The sequence below is a fragment of the Pseudopipra pipra genome, chromosome 4, assembly GCF_036250125.1.
Source record: "Pseudopipra pipra isolate bDixPip1 chromosome 4, bDixPip1.hap1, whole genome shotgun sequence".
Lineage (NCBI taxonomy): Eukaryota > Metazoa > Chordata > Aves > Passeriformes > Pipridae > Pseudopipra > Pseudopipra pipra.
Genome location: NC_087552.1, coordinates 73,217,999 through 73,236,088, shown reverse-complemented (window position 1 = coordinate 73,236,088; position 18,090 = coordinate 73,217,999). Strand labels below are relative to the sequence as shown.

Here is an 18,090-nt window from a genome sequence, read left to right as displayed (position 1 = left end):
CTGGGAAACTCAAATCCATGTTATTCTTGCTGTTTTCTTCAGGTGTTTCGGCTGGCTCAGCAACCTCAGCCCAGCTGCGCAGGTGCAAAACCTCGGGCAGGCAGCTGGCCGTGTTTTATAAAGCCTTAAAATGCTTGAAGGCAGTTTGCAGACATGACTGATTTCTATCCAAGGTGCACTCTTTCCTCCAGACTTTCTCTCCAGACATCCAAGAGCAATTTCAGCCGGCGTTTAATGGGAAGGCTGCAGGATGTCTGAGTGTTCCAGCTCTGTGATGGATCCTCATCCCCTGTGTTACACATTGCTCGATTCTGGTCACAATTTTATTTTTTTTTTTTAAAGAAGATATAACTTAATAAAACATGCTGTTTACAGGGCTGCTGCTTGGAGAGGAGACTTTTGCCCTGTAGCTGCACCAAAGGCATCAAACTCAGAATGAGCAGAGCTGTCTTCCCTCTGCATTAGGGTTCTAAATGCTGTCTCCCAGCTAGTGACAATGGAATAGGATTATTTTGGCTTTCCCCTCCCTTTGGGAGAGATCTCCATGGCAGAGGCTCTGTGCCTCTATTTAAGGGTATATATATCATATTTAGAACTACAGAATGGTTTGAGTTGGAAGGGATCTTAATTCCTACTCCCTGCCATGGGCAGGGTCACCTTCCACTAGACCAGGTTGCTCAGAGCCCTGTTCAACCTGGTCTTGAACACTTCCAGGGATGGTGCATCCAATATGTACCACATATTAAATATATAATATATATTATACATATAGTGTATATATATTTACACTTGATGTGTCATTATATATATATTTAGTATATGTACATATGTGTACATATATACACATTATGTATACATTATGCATTATATGTATATACGTATTATAGTATCTATATAGTATATAGTGAGAGTTTGTATATGCATATATATATATACACACTACATATATGAATTATAGTATCTCTATATTTACTAAATGTATTTTATATCTATATATACTATATAGACACTATATATATTGTGTCAGCTGAGTGGTCTGCCTGAGGGCCACTGTGGGGTAGTGCTGGGACCCCCACTGCTGTACCCTACCCCTGAAGGAGGAGGTAGGGGGTTTATTAACCCTGAGTCTCTGCAATGGGCTTTGGCTGAGACATCCCTTGTTCTGAGGCTGCTGGCCCTGCAAGAGGGACATAACCCTCTTCGGGCTGAAAAAAGCTTAAAGCAACGCCTATTTTTGATTTTCTATAGCATTTTTCTTCTCTATATCACACTGCCTCGAGCAACTGCATAAACACTGATAGGACTGAGTGGCAGAAGGGGAAAACGGACGCCGGGAGATAAGAAAACCTGACGGCGTTCGGAGAGGGTTGTGCTGGGCTGTGGTCTTCTGGTCCCCCGTGGGCTGGGCTGTAGTTTGTGAGATGGGCTCCGATGAGATTAATTTCATTGTCTGGACAGGAGTAGGGAAAAAAACTGCACATGAATTAAGCGCTTTTCCACGCCGGGTCCGTTCTGTGGTTTGCAGAACGCCTCGGAGCGGGGACACCACAGCAGCCTCGAAGCGCGGCGGCGACCGCAAAGGGCGAAAAAGACCCTTCGTGTTCAGGAAGAAAATCGGGTTTAACGTGCTCGTTTCATCGAATAGGTGTCCTTAACCTTGAAGTTTCGCGTTCCAGCCGCCCGGGCAGCCGGGCTGGGAGGAGGAAGCGGCCGAGGAGGAGGGGGAAGCGGCGGCGGAGGAGGAGGCAGGGGCGGGGGCCGCTCGAGGCGGAGCCGGGGCGGGCCGCAGGGGAGGCGGCTGGAAAACAGGCCGGCGCTGGTTCTGGCCCCGCAGTGCCCGCAGCCGCCGCTCAGCAGCGCCGGGAGCCGCTAAGCCGCGGGAGGGCAGCGAGGCGAGAGCCGGGCGGGCGCCCAGACCCCGACAGTCCCCTCCGGCACCGCACAGAGAGGTACGAGCCGGGCGGGGGGCGGCGGCGGCGGCCCCTGGTCCCCTCGGAGGGTCCCCTCGGCCCCCTCAGCGGCACCTGCGGCGGGAGGGCCGGTGCCGCCTCGGCGGGGGCAGCCCGGCTCTGGCCCCGCGCGGCGCGCCCGGGGGGCCCGGGGAGAGAGCGGGGGGCTTTGTCTGAGGGGGCGGACCCGGGACCCGTCCCCAACACCCACCTGCCCACACCACTCCAGGGGCCGTTCCCTGCGCCCCATCCCACACACCCACCTGCCCCAACCGCTCCAAGGTCCGTTCCCCGTGCCCTGTCCCACACACCTGCCCGAGGTGCGTGGTTCCCTGTGTCCCATCCCACACACCACCCTGACGGTCCAGCCCGGTGCCCCGTCCCACACTGAACCCTGAGGGAATATTCCTTGCACCCCATCCCACACAGCACCCTGAGGGATCACTCCCTGTGCCCCATCCCACACACCGTCCTGAGGGGTCACTCCCTGTGCCCCATCCCACACACCATCCTGAGGGGTCACTCCCTGTGCCCCATCCCACACACCGTCCTGAGGGGTCACTCCCTTTGCCCCATCCCACACACCGTCCTGAGGGGTCACTCCCTGTGCCCCATCCCACACACCGTCCTGAGGGGTCACTCCCTGTGCCCCATCCCACACACACCAAAACACCCCAGGAACGTGCCAACCCTCGTTCCTCAGCCCCTCGACACCACAGCTCAGGTGCAGAGCAGGAGGCTGCAGGTGCGGTGTCATCCCTGCCCCTGTTTTTGGGGAGGGTGGGAGAATAGATCGCTGTTTCGACTCAGGGCAGAAAAGCCCGTGGTTGTGTCGGGATTTTGGGGTGCTTCGCATCTCTTTTCCCCCTTCTGTGTGTTGATGTCAGCGTATCTCCCGCACGCGATGCGCGCCTCCGCATTCCCCGCCTTGGCATTCCGGGCGATGACACGAAGAGGAAAGGTTAAGTGGGGAAGTCACCGTGGTCGGGATGTAAATGACGAGCTGTGAAGGCTCGCTCGGTGTTTCTTGTTTACACAAAGCTGTTACAATACCGGGGGCTTGGCAGTTCGCGCCGATCTGGCGTTTTCAGTCAAATCCATTGACTTCTTCGGAATTGCTGCTCTTTGAGGTCGCTGTGATAGATGAGGGGTTAGCCCTGAACTCGCGACAGTGAAATGCACAAAGCCAATTGTCAGTTACCGAACCTGCCCTCAAAACAAAGCATTTCAGCAATTTACATCCTCACCCCGAGACGCGGAACTGCTCCGCTGGATCCTTGCTCTAATCACCCCAAAAAGTGCTGTGTGTGGTGTATGGACGCTCTGCCTCAAACCCGGTGCCGGGGCCAGCTGTATGTGCTGATATATCAGATGTAAACACAAGCTTTATGTAAAAGCGAAACCGTATGTATCAGCTAACGTGCATCCACTCCACGATCCTGCACAAACAGAGTCGAGCCCAGAGCTCTGTCCTTAGCTCACCCTGTTGATCCACTTTTCCTGTAGCCTGTACGACGCAGCCCTATTCCCAGAGTTACCAGACAGGTTTAGTGGAGAACAAGAAATCAGCCCAGGAGCATTTCTGTGTTGTGCAAGAATGCTGTTATGTTCTCAGTCCTTTACAGATGTTGTTTTATTGACTTAGTGATAACATTTTGCTCTCCTAGGTCCTTTTCCCTTTCCAGACTGTTAGCCCAGCACTTACTAATCTTTTATGGCACTGCTGTGGAACAGATGTACTGTGTTTTGTAGGGAGTAGCAAGCTCCGTGGTTTCAGCTGGCTGTGCCTCTAAAAAAAGCCAGTGCTGCCTTTCCCCCATGCCGCTGTTGTGGAGTGGGTAGCTGGACTAGGAAGCAGTTTTGGATGACTACTGAGCTGGCAAAGATCCAAAGGTCTTGTGTCTGACTCAGTGCCTGGATCCAAATCATTGTGTAGTTGCTCAAATGTTTACCTGGGCATCTTTGGGTTTGGAGGAGCATCCAGCTGGTATTTTGGCTGAGCTATGTATGGGAATAGGCGCAGAGTTCTGGGGCTTTAAGCCCTGAAAATGCTGGCTGATGTTGTTAGCTGTGGTTGTTTTTCCTTCTCCATCCGTTGGCTCCATGGAGCAGCTACTCTGGAGCTGTACGGCTTTGTGCCATGCTTCCCTGGAATGCTGGGGTGTGTGGCTGGAACCCCACAAACACACTGCACGTGTCCTGGGATCCATGAGGGATCCCCTGTCCTCATCTCTGCTGCTGCTGAAAGCACTCCTGGATGTCCCTCTCTGGTTTGTGCTGAAAGGGCTTTCTCCTGTTGTGTCTCTCCCACCAAAATGTGCTGTCATGAGTCAGCTGTGGTGTCTCTGAAACATGGGATGTAGGGATCTCACTTGACTCGGTGGGGCTGAAGGAGTTGAGGTGGAGTTTGGAAAGCTCAGTCAAATTGTTAACATTCCTCACAAACAGGGGACTCAGCAGCTTACAGGCTCCCCACAGCATCCTTTGGTCTAAGAGGTGTGATGGTGCTTTTACTGACCTCCACCTTTGCCAAGTAGTGCAGTTTGGGTTTTTCACCATCTTCCATCCCTCAAATGCTGTTGGATTCCTGCCTGTCTCTGCCTCAGAAGGCTGAAGGAGTATTCCTGCATCCTGCTGCCTACCTCCAAAGTGTATCTGCCTGTCTCTCAGTGCCACTTATATCACTTTGTATTTTCTGCTCCTGTCATCCCATGGAAAAGTAATCCCTTCTAATCAAATCTGAGGTTCTCCAGCTAAATTCCTGCTGGCCCAAATGAGTTCCCAAGGAGAATGGTGATGCTGACTTCTGAAGCATGTGGATTTACTTTGTGTGATTGGGTTATACAAAAAAGAGAGAGAAATTATTTTCTCTGTTCCTTTTACAAATGTTAAAGCACAGCCTGCTGTGTTTCACAAGTCTCACCGCTGTCTCCTTCTCTCTCAGTAATTGTAATTAACAGACCAGAAAATGGAAAAATGTAGAAATACCTTCTCCCAGTGGCCACAAACATTAGTCCTCTCCAGAAGTTAATGAAGTCAAGTCTATGGAAATTAAATAACTGATTTTTTAAGCTCTGTTGGTGAGCTAAAACATTATGTCAGAGGGATAAATAATAAATTAAAGGGGTATAAAGATTGCCTCTTGGAACTGATGTGGGTGAAGAATGGGTTTGAACTCTCCCTTCTCAAGAGGGAGTCTAAACCTTTGGCTTAAGGATGTGGCTTAAGGATCTGTCCTGCTCTGCTTGGGTGCAAAAAATAATCTGTAGCACAGCAGTAACATGGGAGGGGGGTGGTAACCCACAGTGGGAATAGGGAATAGAAGCACTGCCATAAAAAAAAAACCCAAATGCAACCAATTCATCCCATTACAGACTCCTGAGAAGCAAATGATTTAACAAATGGCATCTCGAAACCACCTTTGTGGTCTTTCCAGGCCATGTTATCGTCCTTGTTGTCTTGCTGTTGAGGGCACATGAAAATTTCCAGCCACCTTGCTGCTGTGTCCCGTTCCCATTGGCTCTGTGGATCTGTTGGCTTTGCTGTGCTCCCTGTGGAGAGCCTGTGGGTGTGTGCACTGGAGTTTATAGGAGTCGCCATGGAAATTAGTCTCAAATCTCTGCTTTATATGTATATTATAATCTAATATTTAAGTGGTTTCTTTGTGTTTTAAGAAAAGATTCCAGAAATACCACGGGTGGGAATATGAACTGCTCAGAAAATAAAACTTGGTGGCTACTCCAGTTACCACCACGTGCATGGGTGGCACCTGAAGAGCACAGGGATGTGGTGTGGCTCCATTCTGGAGAGTGGGTTTTCAAGAACCTCATTTCGAGGTCCTGTTTTTGTGTCTGGGTACAATTATAAACATAATTTTGGGGAGTCTGTGAGGTTCAGCTCCTCCCTGTACCTTGTGAAAGGATGTTGCAACCTGTAATAAAGCCTGTTGAGGTTAAACTCGACCACGTACAACTGACTTTTATTAAAGAGGAGACCGTCAGTCGGTGTTGCAGTGGGATGGCTGTGCAGGATGTGTGCTCCTTAGGGAGTTCATGGCACTGTCCTTCCCTTCATCTGACCACATGTGGTGCCCATTGCATCACCAAAATACACAGTGTGTTCTTTATTTATTGCATGGGAAAAAAAGGCTTTGGATACTAGAGCCAGAACCCTGAGGGACCTCGGGCTAGGGGTTGGACTGTAGGTGAGTGTCTGAGAGAGCTGGGGGTGTTCAGACTGGAGAAGAAAAGGCTCTGGGGACACCTTCCAGCATCTCCCAGGGCCTTAAGGGACTCCAAGAGAGCTGGAGAGGGATTTGGACCAGGGCTTGGAGCGGCAGGACAAGGGCGAATGGCTTCACACTGACAGAGGGAATGTTTAGATTGGATATTGGGAAGAAGTTCTTTACTCAGAGGGTAGGGAGACCCTGGCACAGGTTATCCAGAGATGCTGTGGCTGCCCCATCCCTGGAAGTGTTCAAAATCAGGTTGGGTGAGGCTTGGAGCAACCTGATTTAGTGGAAGGTGTCCCTGCCTGTGGCAAAGGGTTTGAACAAGATGATCTTTAAGGTCCTTCCAACCCAAACCATCCTGTGATTGAACCAGCAGCTCTGAGCTGTGGATAACACACCACACAGGGTTTTTATAACAACATGTTTGCCATCTGAACCTGACAGCACTGTGACAGGGACGTTTGCTTTGGAGGATGTGCTCTGTATACTGGTGACCTTTTCCTGGGGAAATCTTTAAATGCAGTAGGTTTTAAAGCAATGGTGGTGTTTGGTGAATTTTAATCATATCCTTGGTTTTAAGTGCAATTTTAGTGGTTTTTTTTTTTTCTTTTTGCGGCAGCTGGAGTTTTTGTTTTGAGACATTTTGGGGCCAGGGCCATGACGTTGCAAGGCTGAGATGTGAGGGAAGGTGAGAGGTGCAGCAGGGAGCAATTTGGCGCTGGGAAAGGTCTGGGTTGCTCCGAAGGTAGTGAGATGAGCTCATCAGCAGGAATGTAATGCAAGAAGGGTCAAAAAGCTCATCCTTCTGTTCATGCTGGAGTTTGATCCCTGAGCTGTTCCCGGGTAGGTCTCTGCTACCAGCCCATCCTTTAAGGATCGGTTAAACAAGGCAGCTATTGTTACTGCTCTGGGATAACTCAAAATGATGGTGGCTGGGAGATTCCTGGGCCTGAGGGAAACACATTTTGCAGCCTGGGGGTAGTGATTTACACAGGGCTTTGGTTGTTGCATATTCCCTCTTCGGAGGGGTTTTCCACATCATGCTCTGAGACCGTGTTTATCCCACTTCCAAGAGGGAGAACTGGAGGCCACGGAGCAGATCAGTGGCAGAATGGAGGTTGCAGTGAGTGAGGAGAGTCTCAGCTGTGGGGAGCCCAGAGAGCTGCAATGACGTAAACACAGACAATTTCAGCGTGTGGGGAATTTTTTGCTTTGGTCACATGCATTTCTTTTATGCAATAGGTCTTTAAAGGGCTGCAAAGTCTTTATAATGGTTTGAAAAGTTCATTTAATTCCACTTTTTCTTCGTGTGTGTGTGTGTGTGTACCTACTGAGTTCAAAGGCAGGAACTACTGTTTCAGAAGTAGGAAAATATTTGTTTTCCTGGCTGACGAAGTAGAGAACTAAGTGGATGTAGATAATTTTTGAAGAATGGATACTTAGTTATTCATTTCTTCATTCATTATTCTGCATAGTGCCAGATTTTTCTTTAGTGTGTCCTCTAGATTGAGCTGAGTGGCCTGGAACAGCGTAGGTTTTGCTGGCATGCTTGGCATGACTGAAATATTGGACAGGATATAATGATGTTTGCACACTTTGAGGAGGAGAGAAAAAAAAAAGGCATGTTGGTTTGGATCATTTCTTTTGTGAAGTACCTACTCAAGCTCCCTTGTAGCTGATATATACAGAAAATGCCTTGTGGTAAATGAAGCAGGTAGTCCTGGCCTATCCTTAAGCTGGGAATTGCATAGGAAAGGAAGAGTTTCGTTCTTTTTCTAAGAGTCAGTTCAGTTTAGTTCATTTTTCGGGACAGGTGGGGAATGGATTTTCTCCCAAGGCCCTCATACAGGTGTAATATACAAGAGTTTCTGACGTTTCTCTTGGATGGGCACTTAGTCTGAAGCTGAATTAAAAATTCTCCTCTCCCATGGGCATGCATGTTCCAGGATGTAGGTGTAACCTCCTGCTTTGATCTCCAATCTTCTTCTAACAGGATTTTCTTTTTTGGAATCTGACAGCGCTGTGATCCCAGAGGACTCTGCGGGGAGGACGTGTCTGGTAATCCTTTGGTTGAGCTCCTGAAGCTCACAGACTCTTTGGGGCAGCCTGGGAAGCTGGAGGGAGCGTTGTTGTGCAAGCCCCTGGTTCCAGGAGTGGAACTGCACAGAGATGTTTTCTCTGAGCTGTCCTGTCTCCGACTGCTCGTTTCCTCTCTTGCATAACTGTTTTCCAGCCCTGGCAGGGCACAGACTCTCGGGTGACTTACACAATTTTAAACCGCTACTTCTAGTAAAAGGGTTCACCCCATTCTTGTGCATGTCCTGGTGTGACTGTGGGTGACAGGTCTTGGTCAGGGAACCCACACACCTGGCAGTGGATTATTACTTATTTTTGTGGGGTTATTTTTCGGTTGGATCCAATCCTTGGCCTGTCCCGTGACTGCTGCTGTCAGCACCACACAGACAGGGCTGTCCTTAAGGACAGTGCAAACTTGGATCTAAGGTTTCTGGAATTGCATAACTGTGCCCTCAGATGTGCTGGGGTGTGCTGACAAACACACACATGTGTGGGTATATCTGGGATGTGCTCCCAAACACACACACACGTGTGGGGTTATATCTGGGATGTGCTCCCAAACACATACATATGTGGGGTTATATCTGGGATGTGCTCCCAAACACACACACATGTGGGGTTGTATCTGGGATGTGCTCCCAAGCACACACATATGGGTATTTTTCCCTGGGACCACATCTTCCTTATTGTGTTCTTCCATGGGCTGATGTGACTGAGAGCTTGGAGATTGACTTTGAATTTGCAAGAATAAGCCAGGAGGGGTTGGGGGGAGACTGGGGAGGCACGTGAGGAAGCAAAAATTCCCTAAAACCCCTTTGATAGGTCAAGCTTTAACGCTGAGGTAAAGGTTGGTACTTTGGAGGCTGCAGTTTACGCTCTGCTGTTTGGATGTTCTGATCCCACAGAACAGTTTGTGCTCTTCATTAAATGCTTGCAGGAGCACAGAGTCCTCCAAGCAGACTGAATTGAATGTCCCTTTCTTGTCGTGGGGAGCTCACACCATCTCTCCAGTGTTCCAGTGGCATCTGGTGTCTCTGTTTGGGCTTTGAGGAGGACTTGGCAAAGGGCTGAATGTGACTGTGGGCTTTAGGGTGAAGTGCTGGGTCATTTATCTTTTTGTGTCCAGATTCCCTTGGGGTGGGATCCAGGGCTGAAGATCTTACGCATGAAAATAGTCCAGGGAGAAACAGAAGAAAGGCCTAAGGTAAAAACCAAACAAACAAAAAAAAAGAGAGAGCTGCTCTGACTGCAGAGTGAGATGGGAAGGAGGCAAATGGGAGGAAAAGTGTGGATTGTGCTCCTGTTAATAACTATCTCCATGCTGTGGGGTGGGAGAGGGGCTTTCCGTTGGGAAGGCTGTGCTGGGAAGCTCCTGTTCCCGTGCCTGTTCTGTGAGTCCAGCTCTATGTTGTCTCTATTACTCCTCCAGGAATGGAGGAAGCAGGTACCTTGTGGGAATGGGCAGCTGCTGCACATGGGATCTTATAGAGTTTCTCCAGTGTATGATACAAATATCAGGGAAGCTCCTGTGCTCTGGGGCTGCTGTTGACATGTTCTGCTGTCATGTTTCTGTTACAAGCAAAGAGCAGCAGGGCCGGAAGGGACCTTAAGTTGTCTAATCTGACCTTCTGCCCCAAGACTGGGTCAGATCTATCTAAACTTTCCCAGCAGATGTTTGTCCAACGCAGTTGTTAAAAGCCTCCAGTGATGGACTTTCCCCATCCTCCTGGGGTGATCCTTGAAAGTCCTGCATTGTTCTTGCCATTACCAAGATTTTCCTAGTTTCTGACTTTGATTTCTTGTGCTGCAGTTGGGGATTGCTGCCCTCTTGCCCTTTTGTTACTGTACAGAGTGAGCTGTTCCATCCTCTGGAGCAGCCTTTGGGAATCTCTGGATTGTGTCTTTCTTGAGCTTCAGGGCCCAAAACTTGCCTGGACCTGCCTGTACTGAGCCAGCAAACACCATTTTGTGACTCTCATGTGGACCTTGGGGTATGATGGATGCATTTTATTTTTGGACAGAGCCCACATAAAGTGTTTTGTCACAAAAGGTTTCCTTATGGCTTCTTCTTTCTACCCACTATAGAAACAGGGCACATGCTCTTCTTGGTCAAGTGCTTTTCCACAGGCATGTGTTATGGATTTCTGGCTGTTCAGAGTAGTTCCTCCCTGTTGTAAAGTGAAGGTCCTTGCCAGCTGCTTGGACCAAGGCTTTGCCCACGATTAGCTCGATTGCAGCTCAGGCATTGTCCTTTCCTGCTCTGACCTCCCAGCTGGAGCTCAGGAGTGACCTTCTCTTCTCCCTCCCTGCAGTGGTTACTCTCCCTGCATCTGATTTTGTATCTCCTGTATCTTTGTTTCCATGAAGGACTCGGTTATTCATGCATTTCTAAAGCTGGTAAAGCGTGGATGTGAAGATTATTCTGAGAGCACTCAGACATAAAACGTGACAGAAAATGCAGCAGATAAGCACTAAAAACATTATTTACTAAGGTAAACTGCTTCACTTGATTAGTGGTGGGGGGGGAGGGAAAGAAGGAAAAACTTGTCTGTGTATATTGTTCCAGGCGTTTTCTCTGGATCTATTAACACCTCTTATACCTTTCAGTGGGAGAGAGTAGGAAGTTTGTGTGAAAGGTGTGTCTGCACACCTTTGTCCTGAGACAACTGAGGAAGCTCTCACCAAAAAGGAGGCTGGTCTGGACAGGTCTGAAACATCTCTTGGCATCAGCTCCTGTTTATTGCGGTGGGAAGAGCAGGTAGGGAGGAGCAGTCTGGATTTTATTGTCTGAACTATCACTATGTATCTTCTTTGAATTCCTCACAGTTTTCTCCAGAGCTTCTGTACAACTTGCATAACATGAGTCTCCAGTTTCTCTTGTTCTGTTTCCAGTGGCAGTGAAAGCTCTTAGTGTTTAATTCCTTACTCTTTTTTTCTCCCTCAGTTACAGATACTGGCAGCTTTAGTCATATGGAAGGTATTTTATTGACAGCTTTTGAGTCTAAAATACTTGTTAGCACTGAACAGGTGTAGAGTGAGGTAGACTACTGGGCAAATTCCCTTGGTCAGTGTTCCTTGATAAAGATTTCTTAGAACTGAAGATTAACTGAGGTGGAATAGGACATCTGGAGCTCCCTTGTCTGACCTCCTGCTCCAGACAGGGCCAGGATCAAAGGTAGGTTTTTTGTGAACATTTCTGATCAAGTTTTGGGCCTTTTCCAGTCAAGTGTGGCAGGTTGATGCCATGCTTACTGCTCTTGTGGTGAGGAATATTGTCCTCTTGTCTGATCAGAATTTCCTCCACTGCCAGTCATGCCCATTGTTTTGTTGCCTTTTGTTTCTGCCATTTGAGTCTGGCTCCATCTGTAGCCCCCCCAGTTAGATAGTGGAAGGTGTAAGTTGGATCCCCCACTAATTTCCATTTCTTCTCCAAGTTTAACAAACCCTGTTCCCTCATTCTCTTCTCTTCCATCATGTTTTCCAGTCTGCTGGCTCCTGCCTTTCGAGCTCAGTGATCCAACCAAATTTTAACCAGAGAGTCACAGAATCACGGAGTGGTTTGGGTTGGAAGGGACCTTAAAAGACCATCCAGTTGGAACCCTCTGCCATGGGCAGGGACACCTTCCACTAGCCCAGCTCGCTCCAAACCCCTTCCAGTCTGTCCTTGGACACTTGCAGGGACGAGGCAGCCACAGCTTCTCTGGGCAACCTGTGCCAGGGCCTCACCACCCTCATAGAGAGGAATTTCTTCCCAATATCCAATCTGACCCTGCCCTCTGGCAGTTTAAAGCTGTGTGTTCCACCCATCCAATCCATATCTCCCCATTCGTGAGAACAAGTTAAGTGTCTCTAGGATGGTCACACTTTAAAAGATCTGCTAATGAGGGAGTTGCTTCAAAACAGTGAAAAATTTGTCTTCAAACTGACCTATGTGGAGCTTTTCAGTGGGGTGAGTGAGCTGGGAGAAGGGGGGTGAGAAGTAAAAGCACATGGGATTCTAAAAAGTAGTTTTTGGCCTCTTCTTCGATGTTGATGAGCCCCTGGTCTTTTGTTCTTTCCATACACATTCATGGCCATTACCTTGGTTTTAAACAAAGATTAAAGCCAGAGGGTTAAACTGAGGAGAGTGAAACTCTGAATTTTCCTGCTGGATTTGGATGGAGGAGGCTCCCCTCAGGCAGTGTCCTGCTTGCTTGCCTGAGCTAGTCTGTTCTTAGGAACATGTCTGGCTTAAATGGACCCAGCTAATCTCATACCTGGTGTTTTTTAATTTTGTTGTTCTCCACAGGATTCTCTCAGGTCTGCTTTCACAAAAAGCACAGCAGCTGCACACAGTGAGCACCCGAGGGCAAGACTTTTCAAGGCATAGCTGAGTCTTTCTGTGGATCATACCCTGAGCTTTGCCTTTATTCAGCTGTGGGACACTGTCGAACCTCCCAATTTTACCTTGACCCTCTCAGAGTCTTTTCTGGAGTCTTGCTGAATAGGAAGTTGCTCCCCATTTTTGCATTTGTACCTGTGACTTCTCTTGCTCAAGTATTTCCTCTTGTCATAACTAGACCAGTGCATCAAGATAATTTAGAAATTGAAATCTGTACACCACGGTGCTTGCAAACCCTCCCAGCTGAATCATCTGCTGGGTTTGTGGCCATACATTCCAGTCTGTCATCCAGACTGGTAATGAAAATATTGCACAGCCCTTGTGCCTGGCTGGACCCGCTTCCCAGTGCTCTCCCAGTTAGATAACAAACCCTTGATAATTATGCTCTGAGAACGGTGTTGTCATGCAGCCGTTTTATGGTGATTGCATCCGATTCATGTTTCCTTACGGAAATAGCACGTGAAACAGCATCAGAGCTAATAAAGAAGCATTTCTGAATGTCCTTATCACTTCTGGACGTTTTTCTTTGTTGCTCCATAGATTTCTGAAGCTGGAAGGGACCATAAAGGTGATGGGATCTGCCCCTGTCCATACTGAAAGTTTAGGTGAGCAAGTCACAGCAGATTTATCAGGAGTTTCGTAACAGGACGGTTGCGATGTGACAGCTCCAGGAGATCAAGAGGAAACAAACGTGATGTGCTCATGGGTCCCAAACAAAATTAAACAATTACCTGAATCCAGTCTTCAGAGCAGCCTTTGAACCAATCCCAACCCTTTTTCTGCAAGGGCTGGAAAAATAAGGAACGTGTCTAATCCGTACCAGGTATCAGCCGGCAGTTATCGGTGCCTACGTGCTGCTACTCAGATCTCGTTAGCTGTCTAATTGGATAATAGGCAGTACACTTCACAACTACATAAGTTTATTAAGCTTAATCTGCTTTGGAGCAGGGAGGGGAAGATGTGCTCGGTGACAAATGGGCACAAGAAGATGCACAGTGGGGCAGTGGTGTAAATACGGGGCCGTGTCCCCCTCACTTCAGTTCCAGCAACTTCCTGAGGCAGGGGCTCTGTATGTCTGCAAAATTTACAGTAATATTTGAGTCCCAGAGCAAAGAGTTGCAGCACTTTCAGACTTTGCCCGTGTTGGCCAGGCAGCTTCATTTTTGAAAGCACAGTTTTTCTAGTGGTTAAATCCTTCTCGGAGGGGACTTTTGATAAAATGTGCAGGATCACTTTGTCCCTGTTGATAAATCCAATGTGTTATAGCAAAGAATATGCTTCTCTCTTTCTGTGTGTGTGGGACACCTGGAGTTTGCAGCAAGTTCCTGGTCCTAAAGCTTGTTTCCAGTACATGAAGCTGTGCAGTGGGCAGGATCAGAAAGCTTTCACAGGAGTTGGTATGACCAGTTCTATACATGGAGGGGAGGAACCTATTTGATTATTAAATACTCTTCCCTTTCTTCCCTGAGAAGATGAAATTACTGCAGTTACCCAGTTCTAAACTTTTGGAGTGGATTGACTCTTTTCAAAGGCATAACGAAAACAAAGCCAGACTTCTGTAGATGAGTGTTTTTATTTAAAGATGTGTGGATATGAGCACATTTCATGAGTCGTCACCACCTGTTATATTCTCAGGGGAAAGTTCTACAAGGTGCAAAAGATCCATCTGCCAAGGGGATCTTTAGCTCAAGGTAATGGGAGAGTGAGTGTGTGAACTGTGTCGTGTCCAGATGTTGGATGCCTTTGGGATGGATGCCCTTTGGATGGATGGAGGGTTTTAGCACAAAGCTCAAGCTGAGCCCAACTTTTGGCCCTGTATCTTGGGTGAGCTGCCTACAGCTTTTCAATTATTTCTTGCTTCACCTCATCTGAAAAGTACCTTCACCTTGTTTTGCTGTCCAGCATCTGCCTGTAGTTGGCAGGAAAGACAGGAGCAGGCCTCTTAATCTTCAAGTGTCTTAAGGAAATGTAAACTCTGCTAAGTGTGCTTATCACAGAGCAGCTCATTTACCAGCTGTGCAAAGTACCTTGTGGTTCATTTACATGAGATGTTTAGAGGATTCTCTGCTGCTTTCTGCCTTGACATCTGTGTTTGTTGTCAGTAAGGGCTAAGAGGGAGGCACTTGTATTGCGTTCCACTGTATTGTGAATTTAGAGCCTGTTGACTTTCCCCTGGAAAATCTTATTTAATAGGACAACTCCTAAATCGCTTTTGTTTTGGATGGTGGGAAAAGATTTCAGGGCGTTTGGTCCATTTTGGTTTAGACAAACTCCCAAACCACCAATTTATTTTGGATGATCTAAAGAATATCAGCTGAATACAGAAGAGTTTTTATAGTTATCCACACCTGAACTAAAAGCATGGTCAGCAGGGAAAAATCATATTTTTTCCAAAGGGTAGCTCACATCTCAGCATCCAGATTACTGGGACAAACTCTGTGTCCTTGTTTTCCCTACGTAGTCCCACTGAGGCACTGATGGGGGGGAGCTGCAGGTAACTTTTTCCTTTCCGTTGCACGTACCTGGGTCACATTGCAATTGGAGGCATCCAGAAGGAATGAAGGAGAGTGGTCTGCTGCAGATGGTCCCAGAATGAGGTGATGGTTGCATGTTTTCTGTTGCAATATCCACTAATAATGCCTTTTATCTCCTGTCCCAATCTGCTGTGTAATGACATGGACTCCCATTCTCAATCCGTCATCAACTTCCAGTCAGGCTCGACTTCAACCCGTACTTATTAAAGGGTGAAGAATGCTCTGTCATGTGCAGTTGATAAGGGAATTCAGAAATAAAAGTGCATATTAAATTGTCAGTAGCCTTTTTTTTTCCCCTTTAACTTTAGCTGGAAAAAAATGATGGCATAGCTTGTTTTCCTCCTCCTACGTTGGCAATATCTGGGCATGCCCAGCTCTGGCAGGATTGTTTTTCAAAACCAAGGTAACCCTTAGGCTGGTCCTGTCTGGCTGCTGCCTGCAGCAGATCAAACCCACACCCAGAAGTGCAGGAATCAAAAGCAGAACACCTGCTTGGTTGATCATTAGTGTCTTCTTGACAGATTTTAAAATGTGTTGTTTTCAGAAAAATGAGGAGTTGACAAATTGCGCGCTGAGGATTCGTCCTGCCACTCTGGCTGTGTGTGGATGAGCTGTCCTTGTAGAGGGAGCCACAGTAGGATGGTGTCACTGTAGGTCTTCATTAGGGTCTTTAAGCACTATTTTAAGTTTCCTGAGCTTAAGTCGTAGAACATCTGACGCCTGGAGTCAAGGCCTTGCCTGTGACAGGCAGGCCTCTGGAGAGCTGCGCAAAGATCCTCGTGTCTCCCCAAAGCGGTGCCCTGTGTTTCAGAAAGGGACATTGTGAGTAAGGAGAACAAGTTTCGGATCACATGTCCCCCAGCAAGTACTGTTCTTTCGATAGGAAGACTTGTTGGAGAATGTTAATTGAGTCCCTTTTTAAATGAAGGAGGCTTTGCTTCCTTCCCAAGTTTTCAAAACAAATTTTCCAAATACAGTGCCTATGTTTCATTCAAGTGTAAATCCTTTCTCTTTAACCTGGAAGTTATCCCAGAAAAAAAGCCTATCCATTCACTGCAGGACAGACCTTTGTGGTTGTAGTGGAGAAAAAAGCAGTGGATCAAATTGTCCAAACAGGAAGGGAATTAAGAAAAGCCTTTGCTCAGTGAGCGGAGCTCTCATTTCGGTTTAAATGGTTGTCCTGCAAACTCCGCTTTACATCTCCATTGCTTTTGAAGTATCACACAATGATTGAAGTGTCTGCTAAATTTAGAAATGACAAATTTTCCCTGCCAACATGCCAGCCTATCTGTAGGGATTTCAGCATGTAGTTATGGGATGGATGCAAGCGGTGATTTGAAGTTTACTGGCTTGTTACCTCATCTGGCTTGCACATGGCTCAGTCCTGGTGGGGATCTAATACCTTACGCTGATTCCTTTTCATTTGAGGGCATTAATGGAAATGCTTTTTTGGCACAGCCAGGTGCCTGTGCTGTTTTACATTCGGTGAAGCCGAGGCACTGGGAGGATCAAGCGTGGTGTGCCGAATAAAATGAGCTCCCACCTGAACACGTTGAAATTGTGCTAAATTTTTATCAAGTTATGGGTAGGATTGCCATTCTTTTACCCCAGTCACATTGGAAGGCTGTGGAAGAAGAGATAAATCCCAAATGTCCCGGTTCCAAGATTCTGCTGTTTACCATATGACAAGTCTTCCTGCTCTGCGAAAAATCTCTTAGATCTAAAATCTGTCCTTTTTTTTTCTCAGCCTGAGCTATTTAATTTTTCTCTCTCTGAGCAACGTTTTATCTCAATTCTGTGAAGCTGTTTGAGGCACAGTTTCATGAAGAGGATCAATACAAAGTAAACTTCCTTTTTTTCCACTAAAATGTCTTGATTGTCACAGAGAAGGATTGTTTTGAGTTCAGGTGTGTCGGGAGAAATGAAAGGCACCTTGCAGCAGTGATAATCCATCACTGGAGTGCGTCCCATGGCACTCCAGGCTGCACTTGCCTGCAAGGCACTTACTAACCTCAAAGCACAAGAAGTCGATGGGAGGAGGTTTTCTGTTGGAATATCCAGACAAAATTTCATCCTCGGGCTTTGTTTTGAAGTTTGCAACAAGGTGGGAACAAAGCCCAAGGTGTCACTGTGGTGTTTTCATCTCCTTCCTCACCCACCCTTCTGTTTCTTGTCTTTGATTTCGTTTGACCTTTAAAGGTCCCCTGCAGCCCAAACTGTTCTGTGATTCCATGATTCACGAGCTGTTTCTGCTCGCTGCTCCATTTCACACTTGGGAGGAAAATCACTCAGCAGGGTGAGTTGCTTCTGTTGCTTTACAGCAGGGATATATTCCTGTGTAAGAGGTTTTCCATAGCAGTGCCGATTTCCTTTGGATATCTCCAGGTTACCTGGATGCACACAATGTATAGGGAGGAGAAGGTCGATGCTTTTGTGTTAAAACATTTCTTGTTGCTGCATGCAAATCTGTGGGGAAAACTCCAGTCTTCTTCAAGGGAAGCTTCTGGTGGGTACAGACCTCAGCCAGCCAGTCTGCCAGCCATAAGCCAGGCCTCCTCAGGATCCAAGGACATGCTTCCCAACCTGAATTCCCCTGCCTTGGGCTCTGGGCTGCTGTGTGAGCATGTTTGTGCAGACAGCAGGATGGAGAAGGCTGTGTATCTCAGCGTGCTGAGGCGAGCCCTGGTTATATGTCTGCTGCCTTAAGGCTGGAACATGTGGTTTGCCTTCAACCACGAGCCCAGGAGAAGTCCCCTCCACGCAGCTGCACCTGGAGAGACATATTTTTCCTGGAGTCACGTCTGGTCTGTTCCAGGCTGAAGTCGATCCAGTTATTGTGGGAGTAAATCCATGTGGTGTTTGGCTTTTCTAATTTTGGCTCTCTTCCCGTGGTGTTTCTGTTGGATTTAGTGATTTTCC

The 18,090-nt window shown here is 47.5% G+C and overlaps 1 protein-coding gene across 1 annotated transcript in view; it reads left to right on the top strand.

Moving 5' to 3' along the window:
• Nucleotides 1-1,769: 1,769 nt before the first annotated feature.
• The window catches only part of SMOX (spermine oxidase), a 51,286-nt gene continuing 34,965 nt past the window's right edge, over nt 1,770-18,090 (top strand). The window contains exon 1 of the mRNA XM_064653552.1: nt 1,770-1,949. The gene's annotated coding sequence lies outside the window, so the exon portion shown is untranslated. The remainder of the gene's footprint in view (nt 1,950-18,090) is intronic.